The 21859-nt window shown below is 46.0% G+C and overlaps 1 pseudogene; it reads right to left on the bottom strand.

The window, feature by feature from the left end:
• Nucleotides 1-21859, bottom strand: part of LOC127000187 (MAM and LDL-receptor class A domain-containing protein 2-like) — a 156334-nt pseudogene that overhangs the window by 21791 nt on the left and 112684 nt on the right.

Genomic DNA, 21859 nt, shown 5'->3' on the forward strand with positions numbered 1-21859 from the left:
TCTTTCCCCTGGCTTGGTGGTGTCTCAGGTGCTCTCACATGTTCTTCCAGCCTCTTGTTATGCCGCCTGTATTTCTTGCCTCATTAACCATGTAAACGGGTAGGCGGTGGCTGAGTGGTAGCGTGCTGGGCCCACATTCACCGTGTGATGGACGACGCGAGTTCGAATCCCCACGCTACCACCTCCGATTATTCAGTCACCGCCGAGTGGCTTAAAACTACCCACATAATGTCCTGAAGACCACCCATCAACCCGGACTCTAGAGGAAACCGTCTAAGTTAATCAAGAACGACTTCCGGGGGGCAGCATGAGCCAAGAGAAGATGGCGCCACTATAAACACTTGTCTGCGCCATGACGGGCTGGGGCCGACTACCATCCAGGCCCCTCAAGCAAGCCTACCGGCACTATAGGTTAAGACGTAATAAAAAAATAAAAAAAAAAAAACTGTCATCAAAATCATGTGCAAGTCCCAACCCAGAAAAAATGTTGAGGGCATTGGTATTTCCCATATTTCCCCTACAAACATGTCATCCCTGTCCATCATTTCCATTTCCTTCATCGCCCTTTACGCTGCAATCATAAATTATCTCCTCCTTCTCTCCTCTCCCCAAGGTAGGCAAACCCATTCCTTGCTCATATGCCAAGTCTATCAAGCTTGATGACAGATTGGGTCACAAGAGGCATCCAGAGCTGAGGTCAGGATTGAGGCCTTTTAGTGGTCTCATGTGTTAGGAGAAACAGATGAGATGATGGTGATGGAGGAGGAGACAGCTGAGGTGGACAGTGGAGTGGCAGGAGAGGTGCAGCAGTTTTGTTACTTGTAAAGCTGCAATGACAGTGAGGCTGGAGCAGAAAAATCAGTCTGGGGAAAAGTATAAGCATGGAGAGAGTGGAGAGATTTATCTGATGGAGTTGTAGGTGCCTTTGAAGAACAGAGGCAAGGTACATGATACTTGTATTAGACATGTGTGGCTGAAGAAGCTGAAACATGCAACAGTTGGATGGTGTAGCAAGAGCAGGAAGATGCAGGGTCTATAAAGTGAAGCTGTGGCTGCTGGTTTGGGCAGGTGAGGAAGAGAGATGTGAGGAGGTATGGCAGAGCACCAGGCATTGGGTGCCGTGCCACAGGCTATACGCCAGACCAAAGACAACTTGAAGGAAATGTGACAAGGAAGACTTCAGAACAAGAATCACAAAAATAGACAAAAAACATGATATTTCTTTGCTTGACCTATATTTTTACAGCATCCAAATTTTCCTCTAACTTTGTTCCTTGATTAGTTTATGAGGCTGCCCTCACAAGGCAAGACATTCCCCTCTAACACTTACCTGAAGCTGTCCTCTCTCTCTTCTGCAGCGTCCTGGACTTCCCAGTTGCAGAGATCCTCGCCCTCGAAGGTACACTTCTCGGGAACTGGAAATATTCAACATTGCATTGCCATCAACAAAGAAAATCACTGGAGGAAGCCTGATGGATTTTGTCTGCAATTCTGCTAAACAAACAACTATTATTTTATGGTCAGAACTATTCCCAATAATTTAAAACAAACATGCAAACAACATCCACATCAGCCAATGCTACAGCCATACAATCATTCTTGGTTTCATTCATCAAGGGTCACAGCCATAGCTCACCACAGTCCCGCTCATCTGAGTCATCGCCATTTGGACATTCTACCACAAAGTTGCAGCGACTGGTGAAGGGCAGACACGTCCCGTCGCTGCACTGGTGCTCCAGGGAGGTGCAGTTTCTGTCAGGGTTCTCTGCGTGTCTGAAGGGCAAGAGGTTTTCTTTACTGACTCCACAACATAATAAGATGAACATAAAACTTTTGGTGCTAATTTAAAAAAATCTTTAATCAACTGAGCACCAAAAATGCCGAGACTTTGCTCACTTGCAGCCGGGTGAGAACACAAAGTCATCCACGGCAATGTCTGCGAGTGTGCCGTCGCCAAGCTGCCCCTCAATGGTCAGCTGGAAGGCCTTGCTCTGGGCCAAAAGTTTGGAGTCCACTGTCTGCTTCACCCAATAGTTTCCAGACTCTCCATTCAGGCTAAGGACTTCCACCAGTCCTGAGGTGTTGGTGCTGTGAGGATAAGGTATTATCAGTGGGCACAACAACAATACACTTTTATTTGTCTGCCAAGTTCTGCCAAGAGACTAGAGCTGAGTGGAGCCAGCATGTTACTGGACCAGGGCCAGAATGCCTCACTCAGACTGATCAAAGACAATTAGTGAGAAGAGAGAGGCAACAACTATATAGTTCATCAGTAACATAATGGCAGGAGCTGAATTTACAGACAAGCATTTCTTCACATATGATTTTTCCATGCTGTGATAAACAAGACAATCAACATTAGTTTCCACATTCCTCGCCAATCTTTTCAATTCCAAACTGACCTGAGCAGCACGCGCAGGCTGCCAATGTTCCTGCCGTACATGTGGGAATAAAAGGTGAAGCTGCAGTCTGAGCCGGGTGCGATGGAGTAGCTGATGAGGCGCGCCACACTGCCGGGCCCAGCAACCGCATTCCCGTCCAGATAGAAGTAGTGCCCGTAGACCACAAATGTTGTGTGGTCAAAACTAGGTCCAGTTCCTGTGAGGGAGGAGGTCAAAATCATTCATTATTGTTCTCTAGGTTGCATCAAAATATACTGAAACAATGCTACTACTTGACTAAACGAAACACACACCTCGGGCTTGCGTTTTGCCAGTGCCTATCAGCCAGTCAAAGTCATCATTCACAGTGTCTTGATAAAACCAGGAGCGCCAAGCCTCGTCCTCCAGGGTGAGGCGGTGATGTGTGCTGCACCTCCACGGCTCCTCATCCTCGCCCTGGCCACAGTCGTCACTCAGGTCACACAGGTTCTCCTTCAGGATGCACACCTGGAAACAACACCGTCAGGCTCACCACAGGGACCACAAGCCTTCATCAAGCAGCCATATTATTTTGTTGAAATTTTAAAGTTTAAACATGAGTTAGCACTGCCAAAATGCACTAAATGTTGATGTGAACATTTAATTTTGAAACATACAAGATGTATAACAAGTGGCGACCAACAGGCCACAATTAGACTAAATGGTGAAATGTTGAAGAGAGTGAAAACATTTAAGTACTTGGGATCAATGGTAGACGAGACAGTGGAGATGGAAAAAGAAGTGAATTTCCGGATCTAATGTGGCTGGAATAACTGGCGGAAAGTTTCTGGTGTGATATGTGATAGGAGGGTACCAGTAAGAGTGAAGGGTAAAGTTCACAAAGCAGTGGTCAGACCTGCAATGGCGTATGGGCTTGAAGCAGCACCTCTGAAGAAGAACGAAGAAAAGAAGATGGATGTGGCGGAAATGAAGATGTTGAGATGGATGGTAGGAGTCACCAGAAGAGATCGAATTAGGAATGAATATATAAGAGGAACAGTGAAAGTAATTGAAATCTCCAAGAAGATCCAGGAGTCAAGATTGAGGTGGTATGGACACTTGAGAAGAAGAGTTGGGGAAGATCATGTAGGAAGGGAAGTCATGGAAATGGAAGTGCAGGGAAATAGAAGAAGAGGAAGGCCCAAACGAAGGTGGATTGATAGCATAAACGGAGATCTAAGGGAGAAGAATTTAAACCCAGAGATGGCCAACAACAGAAATACGTGGAGAAGGCTCATTCACAACGGCGACCCCAAATAGGGAAAAGCTGGGAAGAAGAAGAAGACAAGATGTATAACAATTAATTAATATTGCAAGAAAATATAATCACTGAATGGATGGAAGAAATGCCAAATGAAGGAATATATCATCAACTCCTTGTAAGAAATGCAATATGATCTAGTAAAACTATGACTTGAAATTTCTGTCATCATACCTTTGTTTTAGGGCAATGGTATTCATCTGAGGCACACCCTGTTTGTGAGGGCTGGCCAAAGTGGCAGCTCTGAGTGAAGTCCAAATCATCCACAGCAAAGTGTCCGGTGTACTCAGGATACGGCTCCCTGTAGAGAGAGAGCTGGAAGGCGGCCTGACGTCGCCCTATTCCCACATCCTCCAAGTACCAAATGCCATCTCCAGTTGCTGTGTCCCATTCAAGGAAGGTTAGGTTCAGCTTTTCTGTTTCTGTTGTGTTGAGCTGCAGGATCACAGCAGCCTGTTGTTCTCCAGTGATGTAGTACCAGTAGGTGAAGTGGCAGTATGGAGCAGCATTTTGGTACCAGTGGGAGAGGGCGTACCCTTCTTCACCGGCCAGGTCTGGTGTTGTGGCATGGAGGAGCAAAAAGTGTCCTTGTCTCAAGCCTGAGCCATCCACATATGGGCCTCCTTGGTCTGTTCCAACACTGCTGTCATTGGCCTGGGCCCAAATCCAGTTGAGGCTGTCATCGACAGCTTCCTGCCATCCACAAGTGTCCACCTCAAAGTTACAGTATGATGGACATGGCATCTCATCAGACGAGTCCGCACAGTCATAGCGGAAATCACAAACGCTAGTGTTTGGGATGCACTCAGAAGACTGGCACTCAAACTCATCGTCCTGGCAGTGCCCAGGGGGAAGCGAGGTGGAGGTGGTAGGCAACACATGTAAAGGGAAACAGTTGGGGGTGAAGGATATATCGTCTATAGACACATCCCCCTCTAGTTTCTCTCCAACAGTGCCCTCCATGACAATCTTGAAGTATCTGGCAAAAATGACCGGGGCATCTGCTTTCAGCCAGCCATACTCTGCTGAACCTTCTGTTTGGAATATAACGCTGCGTCCTTGCCTCGGAGCTCCAGAGGCCTCTTCAACATACACAGCTAACCTGGCACTCTGGTTTGCCTTTATCATATACCAAAACCTGAAATGACAGTCAAGGAGAGCTGGATAGAAAGTGGTGCTAGAAATTCTGGCAGTTTTCCTTGTCTCCTCCGCACTCATGAGGTACAGATAATAGCCAGTTTCATTGCCGAAGGTGTGGTCATAGTCTGGTCCACGTCTTCAGCCAGCATCTCCCTGTTCTGCGGATCCACTTAATCGTCTCATTCTCTTGCGTCCACCTGCAGAAGTCATCCTCAAAATTACATCTCTCGTGGTAGGTTCGACACAGGCCCGGCAGCTCATCTGTTCCGTCACCACAGTCATCGTTGAAGTCACAGAGAGTAGGTTCCTCAACACATACACCATTCACACACTTAGTCTGATCAGGTTTGCAAACTGTTGCTGATGGTAGGGAGCAGTTTTCAAAGTGAACATCATCAAAAAGTATAAGTCCCTCCTCGTCAAAGTGGGTGCCCTCAAAACGCAAGCTCCAGCCTGCCTCATGTTCACCTATTCTAACAGTCTGCTCCTGCCAGGCATCACCCATGTCATCCAGCACATACCAGGCTCTGTACTCACTGCCACCTGCACTCTTGACATACAGGTGGAGGCCTGTGCTTCCATAATCACCGTAATGTTTGTAGTAATAGAATTTCATGGTGCAGCTTGAGGACGATCCCTGGAGCTGTACACTCTCAAGCTCTGCAGCTTTGAAGAGGTAGCCAGACCTCTCCTCCACCTTCATGGCTTGGCCATTCCTGCCGACGTCTCCCGACTCCTCCCGAAGCCAGATGTAATTGCCAGAACTGACATCGGACCATCCACAAGTGTTGCGCTCAAAGTCACACTCGGCGCACGTGGCCTCGTCCGTCCCATCATTGCAGTTCTTTACGAAATTGCAGACATAGTCCAGTGGCACACACTGGCCATTCTCACACTGGAACCTGCCCTCACACGGACCTTCGGTGGTGGGGATGGTTGGTGACGTTGGCGGAAGTGTACCACTTGACAAATAACAGGTTTCTGAGAATGACACATCGTCAATGGCAATTACTGACCTCTCTTCACCTGTGCCATTGAGAGTTTTCCCTGTGATAACAAACTGCAGTGGATTATGCATTATCAAGTGTGGCGCCACAAACAATTCCTCTTTCTCCCAGACTGGCCCAACAGCTCCCGTCATCCTCCACTGCTCATTCAGAGTGGCTCCTGATGCTTCCCTCACCGCAACAACCAGCTCATCCACGCTGGGTCCATCCATGTAGTAGAAGAAGCGGAGCAAACAAGGATCAATCAGTTCATAGTTCCAGCCCATCACCGGGCTGACAAGTGAGGCTGAAGACGCTGTCAGGCTGTCCTGGCTGCTGCCAATATAGATGTAAGATCCAGTTGGAGTGTTTGTGGTGTGGTCACGTTTAGGAATCAGCTCGTCAGAACTTGGTGAGCCCATGAGCCAGTCATCAGGACCCTCTTGGGCCCAGTCACAAAGGTTGCCTTCCTCAAATGAACAGCGAGCGGCAAACTTTGCACACTTGGCGTAGTCGTCGTCTTCGTCTGAGTAGTCTCCGCAGTCATCAACAAAGTCACACGTCTCAAATGTTGACACACACGCCTTGTTTGCACACAGGAATAGAGTGCACTCCTCAGGGCCAGAGTTTGGCGTTGGGAGGAAGCAGCTGTCTAGTTTGATGTCATCAACAGCAATGTATCCACTCATATCAAGATTTCTGTCACCTTTGAACTGCAGAGTGAATTTCTCAATTATTCTCCCAACATAAGCCACTGCATACCTCCACTCGTCCCCTTGGCTGCCTTCCAGTGTCAGCAGCTCAACAGAGAGATCACTAAACTGAGACATTACTGACAAAGACCCAATGTCTGTTGAAGAAACGTTGTCTGGTCTGCCGAACATCACGTACCAGAAAGTCATGAGGCAGTAAGATGCAGAGTTATACATGTATGGACTCTGCATGATTGCTGTGGCCTCCCCTTCTACCTGGCCTCCCACGCCAGGCACCAGGGCCATGTAGTGGCCCGAGGGTGTCAGTAATGTGTGGTCCAGAGGAGGTGCGTTGGTGTTGTTGCGTTCCCCTGAGAGCAGCTCCCACAGCTGCACCTCATTGTTGGCCCCGACACTGCTCCACATGCAGTGCTCTTCACCCGTCTCCTCAAAGGTGCAATTGTATCCACACAAGCGCTCATCCTCGCCGTCGCCACACTCCTGAATGAAGTTGCACATGTGTGACTCATGGATGCAGGTGTTCCCATTGTCACAGGTAATGACACAGTCAGGCACAGTTTGGTTTGTGCACTGGCCAGGATCTATTATCACCTGATCTATGGCGATGATCCCACTGTGTCCCTTGTCTGAAATGGCCACAAACTGGATGGTGTGGTGCCTTGGTTCCCGGACGGACATTTGCTGGTACTTCCACTCGGCGTATACGATTGAAGAGCTTTCCCACACCTTGGAAGTTTCTTCCCCTGGAACATTTTTGGTTCTGATGGCTAGAGCGGCCTTACCGATTCCTTGCATGTGGTACCAGAATTTGACACACTGCCACTCACTCTCAAGAACAACCGACTCCAGAATTGCCTCTGGTGTGTCAAGTGCGCTGGGCTCCCTTGTGGTGTCAACGTAGGCAAATTTTCCGAGAGGTGACCCCAGGGTAACATCTACCCTTGGGGCATAATAGTGATTCAGATCCTCTCCCGATGTTAAGGACCAATCAAATTGATCACCGTCCACCAAGTTCTTCCACATGCACAGGTCTGTTTCAAAGTTGCATTCCTTCATGGGCTCACAGACGATGAGAGGCTTGACATCATCCAGGCCGACAACAAACCCACTGCCTCTCACGTGGCTCTGGAAGGCCAAGGAGTACGGCTCTGAACTGAGTACTTGCAGAATGTAACGACTCCAAGAATCACCAATTGTGTTGGTGACGGTAATCTCTGGTTCTGGGTCCAGGGTGCCGCTCCTGCGAATGTAAACACTCACGTCTGGTATCTCATATCCATAAAAGCCGTCCAAGTAGAGAGAAAATTCAACACATGAAAACTGGGGATCAATTTCACTGGTGTAGAGAACAGCGAGGCCCTCGCCCGACAGCTTGAGGTAGTGGCCAAGCGGGGACTGCAGGCTGTGGTCCCCCTCGGGGTGTTTCTCAAGGTTGACATCAGCGTCTGAAGCCATAACAAGTTCCCAGTTCAAGTCGTCTTCAAGGGATTGCTCAAAATTGCAAATATTATCTAATTCAAAGTCACACACACTTCCACTGTGGCAGTTTCCATAATCAAAGGTGATGTCATCAATGGCTATGTCTCCAGCCCCAGCAGCCTTGAGTGTGGACTGTATCACCATGGACTGTAATCCCTCTGCTGTAAAGTGGACCTTGGTCTGCAGCCAGCCATCTCCCTGCTCGCCGAGGCGCTGCCAGACCAGGTCCTTCATGGTGCTGCCCACCTTCTGAGACATCACCTGCAGCAGACCCACGTCAAAGCCATGCATGTGGTACCAGAATGTTAAGCATCCCCCTTTGGAGCCAATATCTACAGTTGGACTCTTTAATGCAGCTGTTGTCTCATTGTGCACCATGCCGGTACCACTGTAGATGTAGTGCCCATCACTGGTGAGCAGGGTGTGGTCAGCCTGGGGCCCCGTCTCAAGGGTTGGTGTTGAGCCCTGCCAGCGCTCCCAGTCTGTGCCATCCTCGGTATCTTGGATCCAGCCACAAGTTTCACTCTCATCTTGCTCAAAGTCACAGTCAAAACTGGAGGGCAGATGTGTGGGAAGTGGAGTAGTGTAAGGTGGCAGTGTGTGGACACTGCAGTCTTCTGTGAAAGCAGTATCATCAATTGCTATGGTATAATACTCTGAGAATGTAATGTCTTCATTTACAAGCAGTTCAATCATGATTTCATAGTTGTCAACCAGCACGTCGGGGCTCACGGACACTTCCTCCCACTGGTAAAGGAGGGAGGAGTTGTGAAGCTCCACTAACGGAATGGCCTCGTCCTCCAGCACCTTAACTATGAGAGTGGCATTAACAATATGCTGCATTGAATACCAGAAAGTCATGCATTTATACCTGGACGATACCACAGGTCCAAACAGCTGGGCACGGTCACCTTTCTTTTTGTTTTCCAGCTGTGTCACCAGGTAGTGGCCCGTCTCGTAGTCAATGGTGTGATCCGCAAGAATGCCTCCTCCTTCTGCGCCAGAGGACCGCACCCAGTCAAACTCATCTTCATCTGAGTTGAGCCATTCACACATGTCATACTCAAAGTCACACACGTAGAGTCGAGGACACTTGTCGGGCACAAACGTCACATCATCGAGGGCAACCACACTCAAGTTGTTTGATCCTGATGAGCCCAAGAATCTTACACTGTATTCCGGGCGGTCTTGTAGTGTCACCATGCCCTGGACCCACATCTCAAAGGTGTTCTCAGAGTGGCTCCAAATTGTAATGAACCCGTAATCTTCGATATCCATTTCCACCTGGAGGAGGCCAACATGGTCCCCCAGCATGTGGTACCAGAATCTGAGGCACTGTGCGCCAACTGACTTGTAAACAGGTGAAGTGAGATAGCCCATGTGGCCCTCTCCCCCAGCCTTGAGGTAGGCGTAATAACCAGCCCCGGTGTTTTGAGTGTGGTCTACAGGAGGTGTGGCAGTGAGGTTTTGGTCTCCTTGTCCTCTGGTCCAGACTCCTTCACTCCCATTGCTTGGTGTCCACTGGCAGAAGTCAAACTCAAAATCACAGACCGATTCGTGCAGCTTGGCCGTCATCTGTACATCATCCACGGCCAGTAATCCAAGCCCCACTTCCCCCCATTCACCTTCCAGGACCACCGTGAAGTCATCATCCACCGACAAAGGCTCGTGGAACTGCAGCCACCTGTCTTCCTGGCTCGTGCTCACTTCAAAAAGAGTTAAAGTTTCCTTACTGGTTTCCTTTATAATAAATATTCTGAAAGTTCCAACATTTTCCCCAAAGAAGTAGTACCAGAGAGTCAGAACATTTGTGTAGGTGACTGGCTCAGACTGCACTGTGCTTATGAGTCTCGCTTTATCGTTTGGCTTGGCTAGTGACAGAGTGAAGTCAATGGACACATAGTAGCCTTCCCCTGATGTGTGGTCAGCCAGAGAGCTGTTCAGTGCTCCCTTCTTCCCCCAGTCCTGCTGATCACTTTCATCTTGCCGCCAGGTGCATAAACCCTCGTCATCAAAATCGCAGCCGAGACTTAACAGCCCTTCGTTACAGTTAAAGAAACTGATGTCATCCATGGCAAGGACCGAGTGTGACTTCTCCCAGTCTGGGGCTGTACTAAAGGCTGGTGTGGCCCTGAACGAAAAGTAGAAGGTTGATGGGACTAGTCTGGCAGGGGCTATTACTTTAAACCATTCCTTTTCTTGCACGCCAGAGTCGCCCAAGGTATACAACAGCTCCTCTTCATATCCTTCATGATAAGTGTACAGTTCTAATTGAGAGTCTGAGGCATTTCCCAAATAAAGCCAAAAGTGGAGTTCACAGTAATACCCAGAGCCATGAACAAGCTGTGGACTGTTGAAGACAGCTGTTGTGCCCTCAATGCCAACTCCTCCCTCCACATACATGTAGTGGCCATCGGGGGAGTGGTAGGTGTGGTCCACGTTTGGGTGGGTGTAGCGGCTGGAGTCACTGGCACTGATCCGCCCCCAGTTGTACATCCCGGCACTTGCGTCGTACCAGTCACACATGTTGTACTCAAAGTTGCACTCGCCGCAGTAGTCCTCGTCGGCATTGTTTGGACAGTCCTTCTTCCAGTCACACCTTTGTGACTCTGGAATGCAGTCAAACATAACACCACAGTAAAATTCATCATCTGCACACGGGCTGGGCCGAGGAGTGTAAGTGTTGCCGTCCGGAAGGGAGGCGTTGACCATTAGGCAGCTCTCGGTGAAGGATATGTCATCAATGGCAATGTCTGCAAGGTCAGAATTGCTGGTGACTCCCTCTATGATGAACTGGAAGTACACCTCCTTGGAGTTGGTCACAACAGAGCGGTCCCAGAACTGGCCTTGGTTTCCTGTCCTGCTGAAGGAAAGTGTTTTTTCCCCGTAAATCTCTGTCCTGACGTAAACGTTGAGTTCCTCGACATTCTTCCCGTACATGTAGTAGTGGAAACGAAGTTGACATGGGAAGTAAGAGTCAGGGTCATGCAGCAATGTTGGGCTGACAAACCAGGCCTTGTATGTCTCCTTGCTCTGCTTTTCTTCCTGGGCTCTCTGTGTGGGGTTGGTGACGTAGAGGTAGTGGCCTGTGGTGAGGCGCGTGCTGTGGTCTGTTGGCGGCCCCGTCAGATGGCTGGTGCCCCCACTGGCTGTGCTGCTTTGCCCAAACTGCCAGTCTGTTCCAGAAAATTATTGAAGCACTGGTAAAAGAGGCAGCCAGCAATGGTATCTCATTATCTCAGGTGTGTGTATAGTATGAGGCAGACAATGGCTTATAAGTCAAGGCACTGAGCTACATACAGATATTATTCATGTACATTCAGAAGTTATAATCAAGTGACCAGTGACATACCAATATCATCTTCCACACTATCCTGCGTCCAGTCGCACTCCATACCCTCCTCAAAGGTGCATATGGGCAGGTAGCCTCCACAGCTGCTTTCATCATACAGGTTGCCACAGTCGTTGGTGTTGTCACAAATAAAATCAGGAGGAATGCAGATCTCTGCAAACAGTTACATAAGTATAAGTACTTTCTAGGCTAATGACAACCTGAGAAAGAAAGTGCAGAATTGAGTTCATTACTGCAATGTAAAAATGAATTAACTCCTTGACTTCGGATTTCCTACAAGAAGACCTCACCGAGATACAGGAATGGAATAAAAAGTGGCTATTATAATTCAATGAAGAAAAATGTAAAGTCCTGCACCTTGGGAGGGGATAGCCAGCATACCAATACCACATGGGAAACACTCCACTATCCACCACAGAGGCAGAGAAAGACCTGGGACCAGTGAAGGCCAAATCCATGCCAACTGCAGTGAACAGGTCAAAACAAGCACAAATTTGAAAGCCCTCCATTACTCACTGGTGTCCGGGCAAATGATGTGGTAGAGCGGACACTCCCCCGATACAGAGGGCGGGCCACAGTCTAGGAAGGTGATGTCATCCAGGGTCAGGTCGGAAGGCACGCCAGTGTTCTCACCCTCAACCTGCACGCTGAACTCTTCCCTCCAGTCTGGCGGACAAACAATACATGGACACTTAGGATGTGATGAAGGCCTTTACTCTGGTCCAGCACCACATAAAGTACCACAATCTCCTCCACCACACACATTAAGACTGATGATCCATAACAACATTTCCCTTTATTTTCATCCCCGTCCCTCAAGCAACCCACACAGACCCATTATTCTGGCGCTGGCCTTCTGCCAATCGTAATGTCCGGCATCAATCAGGTAGTAGACGGGAGACACCTGGCCGTCCTGCACCACACTGACCGTCAGCCTCGCGTGTGTGTCAATGAAACTCCTGCTGTGCTCACGGTACCTGAAACAGCCAACACTCTTAGAGAAAATACAAACAGGGCTGCACTTATAGCAAGCCAAGGGTGATAGGAAAATCTTTCAATTACTAGAACTCATTGCAAAAAGTAGTATGACAACATATGTATTTACAGTAGCTACAGGTGTCAGGTCAAAGGGATAAAAGTCCTAAAAAAATTCCCCCGTATGGTGACCAAGATGCTGGTGTAAGTGTTCTATAAAGTCGGTCACATTTGGTCAGAGAGGTGTCTTGATGTTCCCCTCCTAAAGGTGTTCAAGTTGTAGGCAGGAGGAAGTACTGATGAGGGAGGCTGTTCCAGAGTTTATAGGAAAAGGGTTTGAAGAATGATGATGCTGGTTACCTCTTACATAATGGATTTGGAAAGCACTGGGAAGAGCTAGAGCAGGGCTACACAACTGGCGGCCTGCAGTCACCATGCAGACCTTCCGAGTGTTGTAGCTGGACTCCAGGCTCCAGGGGGACAAAAATATATTCAAGTAACATGAAGGTCCTCGCAATTGATTCTTGCAGATGTGTTTCCTTGATGACTGTAGGGCGTAAAGCCAGTCCAGGAAATACACTTGTAAGAATCCATCACCTGGACCTTCATGTTCATTAACCCCTTCATTGTGGATTTCCTACAGTCAGACCTCACCAAGCTACAGGAATGGAACAAAAAGTGGCTGCTACAGTTCACTGAAGAAAAATGTAAAGTCCTGCACCTTGGGAGGGGAAATCCAGCACACCAATACCACATGGGAAACACTCCACTATCCACCACAGAGGCAGAGAAAGACCTGGGACTATATGTTAACAGGCTACCAGTGAAGGCCAAATCCATGCCGATCGCAGTGGACGGGTTAATTATATTTTCTACTCCTGGAGCCTGGGGTTCAGCTACAATGTCTACCCAGACCTCTGCATACATTTGAACTTGTCTAACAGAACCTTAATTTGCTCCTAATAGTTGAGTAGCCCTGAAGATCATACAATGCAGTGTGGTGAGGCTGCAGGAGGGGTGGAGGCATGCAGTTAGCAATCTCAGAGAATCAGTCAGCATGAAAATATCAGGAGAAGATAGATAGAGGCAACACTGTGGTGGACTTAAGAGTTAGAAGAATGTCAGTAAGAGGGAGGTGATGAGGTGAAAAGTCTTTGACTCATCTGTATCCAACAGGGCTGAGTGAGGGAGGCAGCACAGGGCCTGCAGAACACCACAGCTGATAGATTTAGGGGAAGAACAGTGACCATCTGCCACACTACAGACAGATCACTTTGAAAGGAACCTGGAGATGAAAGTACAAATGGAGGGACAAAATCCATAGGAGGGTATTTTAGAAAGTAGAGATAATTATATATAAACAATAAATACCAGAATTCCATGGTGCATTCTAGGAAGGAATTGTGAAGAGTCTTGGTGATCATGACAGCCGGGCCTGATGATTCACTGGGTTCCTGGGCTGTGTAGAGGAAGTCCCCCGCTGCAGTGCCATAGGTGTGGTCCACGACGAAGCCACCCGAGCCATCACTCATGTTATGCCCCTGCCTCCACACTAAATCATTGCCCTCTTGTAATGTCCAGCCACATGTACCTGGAGGGGACAGGGTCATTGCAGAGAAGGCTTATGTAGCGGGAAAATGTCAATGGGAATGTCAGTTAGGGCAGCATGCACCCAGGGCAAACCTCTGATATATTTTCAGCAGCTCTGCACTGATCCTACAAACACCAGCTGCCTCTACTACACCCTCAGCCTTGTTGAAGCCTTTCTGATCTTGTCCAGAGAGGGTGCGGTCACCCATGGGTGGAGCTGCCTACTCGGAGGGTCCAATACGTATAGCTGCTAGAAGCACCTGGCGAAACAAGCCACCCCTCCCTCCTGCCTGCCCATCCATGTCTGGCACCAGGCAACCAGCTGATGCTGGAGTAGTGCTTGCCTGAGAGCCAGGCTTGACGCAGGGCTTCTTCAGGGCTCAGTGAGCAAGTCAGGAAGATGACCCTCAACATCCTCAGCAAGACTCATGACATACCTCTCCTTCTCTCTCCTCAAGACAGCATGTGCAATGCAAATGCAATGCATGTGGATGCAAAGCCACTCTGTGTGTATATGTATTTACCTTGTTGTATTTACCTAGTTGTAGTTTTACAGGCCTGCCTGGGCTTTACGCTCGTGTGGTCCCGTATCCGTATCTTCATTTATCCAACTTTTCCTTAAAGCTTTGCACACTCCTTGCCAATACTACATCCTCATTTCGTCTGTTCCAAGCCTCTATATTTCTTTGCGGGAAGCTATATTTCTTTGTCTCTCAAGCATCTTCCCTTCCTCAGTTTTTCACTATGTCCTCTTGTGTTCCTGGAGGTAATTTCCTCTTTTAGTAGTAACTTCTCGTTGTCTACTTCTTCCATTTTGCTCAATAATTGTAGATTTGTATTAGGTCTCCCCTTTCTCTTCTTTGTTCCAGTGTTGGTGATTCCATTTCCTGTAGTCTTTCCTCGTATGTCAATCCCTCCAGCTCTGGAACCATTTTCGTTGCCTTCCTTTGTATTCTTTCTAGTTTCTTTAAGTGTTTCTTCTTATGAGGAGACTGCACTGCCTCTGCATATTCCAACTTTGGTCTGATCATAGTGGTAATTAATTTTTTCATCATATCCTTATCCATGTAGTGGAATGCTATTCCTATATTTCTCACCATGTTATACGTATCACCGAATATCCGATTAACATGACTCTCTGGCTGTTTGCTACCTTGCATTAATACTCCCAGGTCTCTCTCTTTGTGTGCTCTCTTTAATGTTTCACCATCTCCCATTCTATATGTCCATTTTGGTCTTCCTTCACTTTTTCCCATTTCCATAACATGACATTTCTTCACATTGAATTTCATCTCCCATTCCATATTCCACTTCCAAATCTTGTTAAGGTCTTCTTGCAGAATTTCACAGTCTTTACTGTTTCTTATTTGTCTTAGCAGCTTTGCATTGTCTGTGAACAGCCTCATATAACTATTTACTCCCTCTGGCATGTCATTAATATATACTAGGAAAGTATTGGTGCCAATACCGATCCCTGAGGCACTCCGATTTTATGTCCTTAACCACTGTTCTCATCTCTCTTCCCCTTAGGTAGCTTTCCATCCAGTTCTTCATTTTCCCTTTCAATCCTCCTTTATTTTCTAGTTTCCTTAGCAGTCTTGTATGTGGAACTTTGTTGAACGCCTTCTTCAGGTCTAGGTAGACGCATCAACCCATCCGTCCCTTTCCTGTATTTTGTCTGTCACTCTTGAGTAAAAGCTCAGTAAGTTTGTCACACATGAGCGCCCTTTTCTAAATCCACACTCTTTACTTGTGATTAAATTTTGCTCCTCTAGAAATTTTATTTTATTTATTTACTTATTTTTTTTTTTTTTTTTTTTGCTGGTAGGGGGTTTTTGGGCCGTGACCGCCCATATGTATTTTTCCCCATAGGTTATTAACCCGGGAAAGCCAAATGTCACCTACAGGTGACACTTTTTTAAATGCATTGATCATTCATTTATAATGTTGTTTAACACTTCTGTTTTGTATGTTTCAGTTCTGATGAACAATATTTTGTTTACATTAGCTCTGGGATCTGATGAAAGAACATGTAGTGCTCCCGTTTTTTATCCCTCTTCACCTGTGACAAAACAAATGTATTCCTGCAATATAAAAACAACTTTAAATAATTTCTCCTCTGTGTTTCTCAACAGTTAAATGCCTAATGAAAAACCTAGTGAGTGCAACAGCACAATTATTATTTGTTAATTAATATGAGGTAATCTCAATGAAACTCATAACTGTCACGTGGAGGTGACATTGGGCATACACTCAACAATTCAGTCTTTTTCCATTGAGTGCGGATCAATGTTTTCTGGTTTCAGTTTGACTCTTCTTGAGATTGCAACAATACTCAAGGTTGTAATGAAGAATTTGATACACCTGTTAAGTGTTCTGAATGTCTATAATTTAGTTATGATAAATTTCCTTGTGGCTGAGTGGTTAGCGCGCGGGCCCTGCATTCACCGCGTTCTGAACGATGCTATTTCGAATCTGCCGCTACCACCTGGGATTTTTCAGTCACCACCGCGTGGCCTAAGACCAGCCACATGCTGTCCTGAAGACCACCCATCAAACCGCACTACAGAAGAACAGTCCAAGTCATTCAAGAATGAGCTCTTGGGGGGAGCATGAGCCAAGAAAAGATGGGCTGGGGCCGACCACCAGGCCCCTCAAGATAGCCTACCGGTGCTACAGGCTCCGACGTAAAAAAAAATAAATAAATAAATAAATAAATAATAATAATAATAAAAAATCTCCCACAAACATTTTTTGAATAAAAATTCACATACTAAACATAACTCACAAAGAAATGAGGGTGTTCATTTCTGTTCTGTTGTTGAGAGTACTTGACACCTAAGTACACTCGCATTTTTAGCGAATCAAAACCTGATGTGAACAATGAACATTTTCCAGCAGTATTAGAAGGAACATATTCCCTGAAATTCACCACTATCTCCACACTTGTGACAATCTAGATCTGCTGGGAGTCGGCAAATTGGGGATGTCGAAGAGATGTCCAGGTGGTGGGGGTGTAAAGAGGAAAGTACACTAGATGGTAAGGAAGACCATGATGGTGTATGCACAAAAGTACCCTGCAAGCAAACCAGAGTTGCTGAGTTTCATGACCTAACCAGTCAGGTGTCGGAAATGTCAAGCTGTTCTCCGTGTTCACGGCTGGTATGCTCTCATACATAACAAGAGTCTATGGTACTTAGTAAAAGGAAGCTCTTCATTGCAATTTGTCAACTCATCATGGAATAATGATATTTTTTTATATAAAATGCTTCTGTATGTGAGTTATGTATTTATTTCTGTTCTAATAGAATTATGCAAAAAAATTTTTTTCCATGGATATCATCTTTAAACTTAACCCCTTCCCGGCAGCAGGGCAGATGTTTGTACTACCAAGAAAACAAATCGTCTCTGTATAGACGCTGCCGACTTTCATCCATACATGTATATATAGATTCCCCGCAAGTGGGCATTCCAGATTGACGTCTATATATAGACTCTGCCACAAAACTGAACAAACATTTGAATTTATATATAGATGTTATTTAAGTTTGATTGGTTATATGTATATTGATATATTTATATGAAGGTTTAGATTTTGTATCAGTGTAATCACTGACAGTAGATGAGTCAGAATCATCAAAATCATCCCAAAAATCAGCAACTCTATCCTCAGCTACCAAAGAAGTCATTTCTTCCGGCTTAAGAGGTCTCTTTCTCCTTGACATGATAGACTAATAGTAAAATAAAATAGGAAAAAAAATGCATAAATTCCCAGTGTCAGCTGATGTGCGTTGCATATCCGCCGCCGACAAAGCACAAGCGGTGACTGTCCTTGAGAGGCAATGTCGGTATGTGTCAGGGGGTTTGAGATGCCAAATAACGATTTATTTTGTTAATTTTGTTAGTAGTAAGGAATCGTCTATATATAGACCATGCTACAATCTAGTGTGGGCAACCGTCTATATATAGATGAGCCGACAAAAAGTCCCAATTTCGAAACGTCTATATATAGATCCTCCGCTGGGAAGGGCTTAATACTGAAAGGAGAAATGTTGACATGAATAAAGAAAAAATATCTGGAATATAAAGAAAAGTTTTTTTGACAACTTCGTTGTGTCATTGCCCAACGTCACCTCAAGGTGACACCCTTTTTGTGCAAAAAGTAAAATATATAGGAAAAAAATGTTCTCAGTAAAAGTTGCTTAAAATTATATTATCAAACACATATTGAAATTGGAAAAAGAAAACTTCATAAAAAATGCAATGGGATTTCTTGGGTTAAGTTTGACATTTGCGCCTTCGCCATTTGCACACCTTCAGACCGCCCATATGTTCACAAATGGTGAGGTTTTACTGTACTAGGAAAAGTATTGGTGCCAGTACCAATCCTAGAGGCACCTCACTATCTACATTTCTCCATTCTGATTTCATGTCCTTTACCACTGTTCTCATTTCTCTTCCCTTTAAGTAACTTTTCATCCAGTTTTTCATTTTGCCTTTCAGTCCTCCTCTATTTTCCAGCTCCCATAACAGTCTTGTATGTGCAACTTTGTGGAAAGCCTTCTTCAAGTCCAAATACATGCAGTTTACCCATCCATCCCTCTCCTGTGTTATGTCCGTCACTCTCGAGTAAAAGCTTTATAAGTTTGTTACACATGAACGCCCTTGTCTAAAGCCATACTGTTTTGCTGTAACTATATTGTGTTCTTATAGGAATTTTGTCCATTGTTTCTTTATCACGTTTTCACATATTTTACAAACTATACTGGTCAATGATACTGTAGTTCAGAGGTTCTTCCTACACCTATGTCTATCTAACTATCTATCTTTATATAAATACATACCCTATAATTTGAATGGCTGTCTAATCCAATCCTATTATTACTCACTAAACTGGAAATTGCAGTCTCCGCAGCTCCTCTCATCCTCACTGTCCGGGCAGTCTCCCACAAAGTCACACTCTTTTTCTGCAGGAATCTCAGTGCCATTGTAGCAATAAAACTGAAAGTGAAAAACATACTTATTAAAAAGCTGTCACCTATGTGTGAAGTGTATTTACCTAGTTATAATGACCTAGCTGTGACAAACAGGAAATTGATATATGTGTGTCTGTGTGTGTGTGTGTGTGTGTGTGTGTTTACCTAGTTGTGAAATACAGGAAAAGAGCTGTACAAGGCTCGTGCTGTCCCGTCTCCATAGCGCTTATTATCCAGTTTGGCTTTAAATTCATGAATCGTTCTTGCACACACAGTCTCCTCGTCAAGTCCGTTCCATGTTGTTATGCTTCTGTATGGAAAACTGTATTTCTTGATGTCTCTCCTACAGTCGCTCTTCTTCAATATCTTACCATTGCCTCTTGTCACACTTCTGTCACGTACCACTAGGTCTTCCCTGTCCAATTTCTCCAATCCCTCTTGTATCCTGTACAATGCTATTATGTCCCTTCTCTATCTTCTGCTCTCCAGTGTTGTTAGTCCCAATTTCTGCAGTCTTTCTTCATAAGTATGTTCTCTCAGAGTTTCCGGTAATTTAGTCGCTGTTCTTTGTATTCTTTCCAACTTTCTAATTTCTTTCTTCAATCTGGGTGACCACACTAATGCTGCATATTCCAGTCTTGGACGCATCATCGATGTTATTAGTTTCTTCATCATTTCTTCATCTAAATATGTAAATGCTGCTTTTATGTTTCTAAGAAGATTGTATGTTTCCCCAGTTATCCGGTCAGTATGTTTTCCAAAGGATAACCTGTCTGTTATGATCACTCCCAGATCTTTTTCTTCAGTTTTTTTCATGATTCTTTCATTAATCAGAGAGTAGTGTGTGTGTGTGTGTGTGTGTATTTACCTAGTTGTGACATACGGGAAAAGAGCTACGCTCGCGCTGTCCTGTCTCCATATCCTCTCTTATCCAACTTTTCCTTAAAATCATGAATGTTTCTTGCACAAACCACCTCCTCCTCCAGTCCATTCCACAGCTCAATGCTTCTGTTTGGGAAGCTAAACTTTTTTACATCTCGCCTACACGTGGTTGCCCTCAACTTCTTTCCATGTCCTCTCGTTTCTCTCTCGCTCCACACACACAGGTCCTCTCTGTCCACCCCGGTCGCCACCCTGTACACCGCTATCAGGTCTCCTCTTTCTCTTCTTCTCTCCAGGGTTGTGAGCCCCATGCTATTGCGTCTCTCCCCGTAAGTCCGATCCCTAAGTTCCGGTACCATCTTAGTTGCCACTCTCTGTACTCTTTCCAGCTTTCTTATGTTCTTTTTTTTGTGAGGAGACCAGACCACTGCTGCATACTCCAACCTTGGCCTTATCATTGTAACTATTATTTTCTTCATCATCTCTTCGTCCAAATACACAAATGCCGTCCTTATGTTCCTCAGCAAATTCATAGTTTGTCCCGTTATCCTATTGATGTGTTTGTCCGGTGACATGTTCTCTGAGACAGTCACTCCCAAATCTTTTTCTTCCATTCCTCTGTGTGTGTGTGTGTGTGTGTGTGTGTGTGTGTGTGTGTGTGTGTGTGTGTGTGTGCATTTACCTACTTGTTTTACCAACTTATAATTAGCTATTTGTGGTTTCCAGGGCCTGAGCTAAGCTGGGATAGCCCTGTCTCCTTGCCTATATTTGTCCAGCCTTTCCCTTCATTTTCTGGACACTCCCCGCCCCACAATCTCCTCCTTTAGACCGCTGTGGTGTCTGTGAGTAGGCACGGGCCAGCGAGCCGCTGTGGGTCAAGGTGATCAGCGTGGGGAAACATGGAAACATGGAAACGCAGGCAACAGAAAGCCTATTGGCTCATTACGAGGTTGCCCGCTTTGGTGATTTAATCTGCTCGACAGCCTGGGGCCTGGGGAGCAGATGAAAGCACCTCGACATTGAGGAGCAGATGAAAGCGCCTCGATATTGAGGAGCAGATGAAAGCAACTCAATATTCAGTTTACTCCCGACGCAGCGAAGTGACGGTCGATTCTATATTTGAAGGAGTTGATAGTATTCGCATTTACTACTTCTGAAGGAAGATTGTTCCAGTGACGGATGACTCGGTTTGAAAAGAAACTCCTTCCGATGTCTGTGTTACATCGACTAGACTGAATGGGTAAACCGTTATTTCTAGTTCTTAGGTTGGTTTGCAATTCAAAGAAATTGGAGTAATCGACGTTATTGAATTTTTTTAGATACTTGAAGACTTGAATCATATCTCCTCGTAGGCGTCTTTTCTCCAATGTAAAGAGATTGAGTCGCTTGAGTCGTTCCTCGTACGGTTGAGCCCTTAAGGTTGGTATCATTTTCGTGGCGCGTCGTTGAATCCTTTCCAGTAAATCAATGTCCTTTCTGTAATTAGGAGACCAGAACTGTACTGCATACTCGAGGTGCGGTCTTACCATGGAATTATACAAGGATAGCATCACGTCTGGCGTTTTACACTCGAAGTTCCTCGCTATGAACCCGAGGAAAGTGGCAGTCTACTGCTGCAGGTCACACACAAGGGACAGCATGGCCCCGCGACAACAAGACAGTTTCAGCCTGTCCTTTTTAAATACGACAACCAGATCTCAAAAAGGACGGACCTGGCAACTCTCACCGAGTGGGGTGAGGAGTGCAGGGTTGCCAAACAGTATTTGCCAGCAGATACATTTTGGCATTTTTTCCTGGGATTTCACCAGATGAATTGCAATGTTAATGCCTAGCAGGGTGGCGAGCTGGACACTAGGCCGTCTTGGGGCAGAGCTTGCCCACCCCTGATCTACAGAATGGCCACCAAAGTAAGGTTGCACAATAATGGGGCTCAGCCATCCTCATAAAACAAGGGGTTGGAGTTCAGTGCTGCTGATGTCACTGTCTTTATCACTAACACCACCTTCGAAGCTTGAAAAAGTCACTTTCAGCTCTCTCCCAACTGTGCTCTCATTGAGAGGAAGAGGAGGTTTATAAGGAGTGGAG

Source organism: Eriocheir sinensis, chromosome 18, assembly GCF_024679095.1.
Source record: "Eriocheir sinensis breed Jianghai 21 chromosome 18, ASM2467909v1, whole genome shotgun sequence".
Classification (NCBI taxonomy): Eukaryota; Metazoa; Arthropoda; class Malacostraca; order Decapoda; family Varunidae; genus Eriocheir; species Eriocheir sinensis.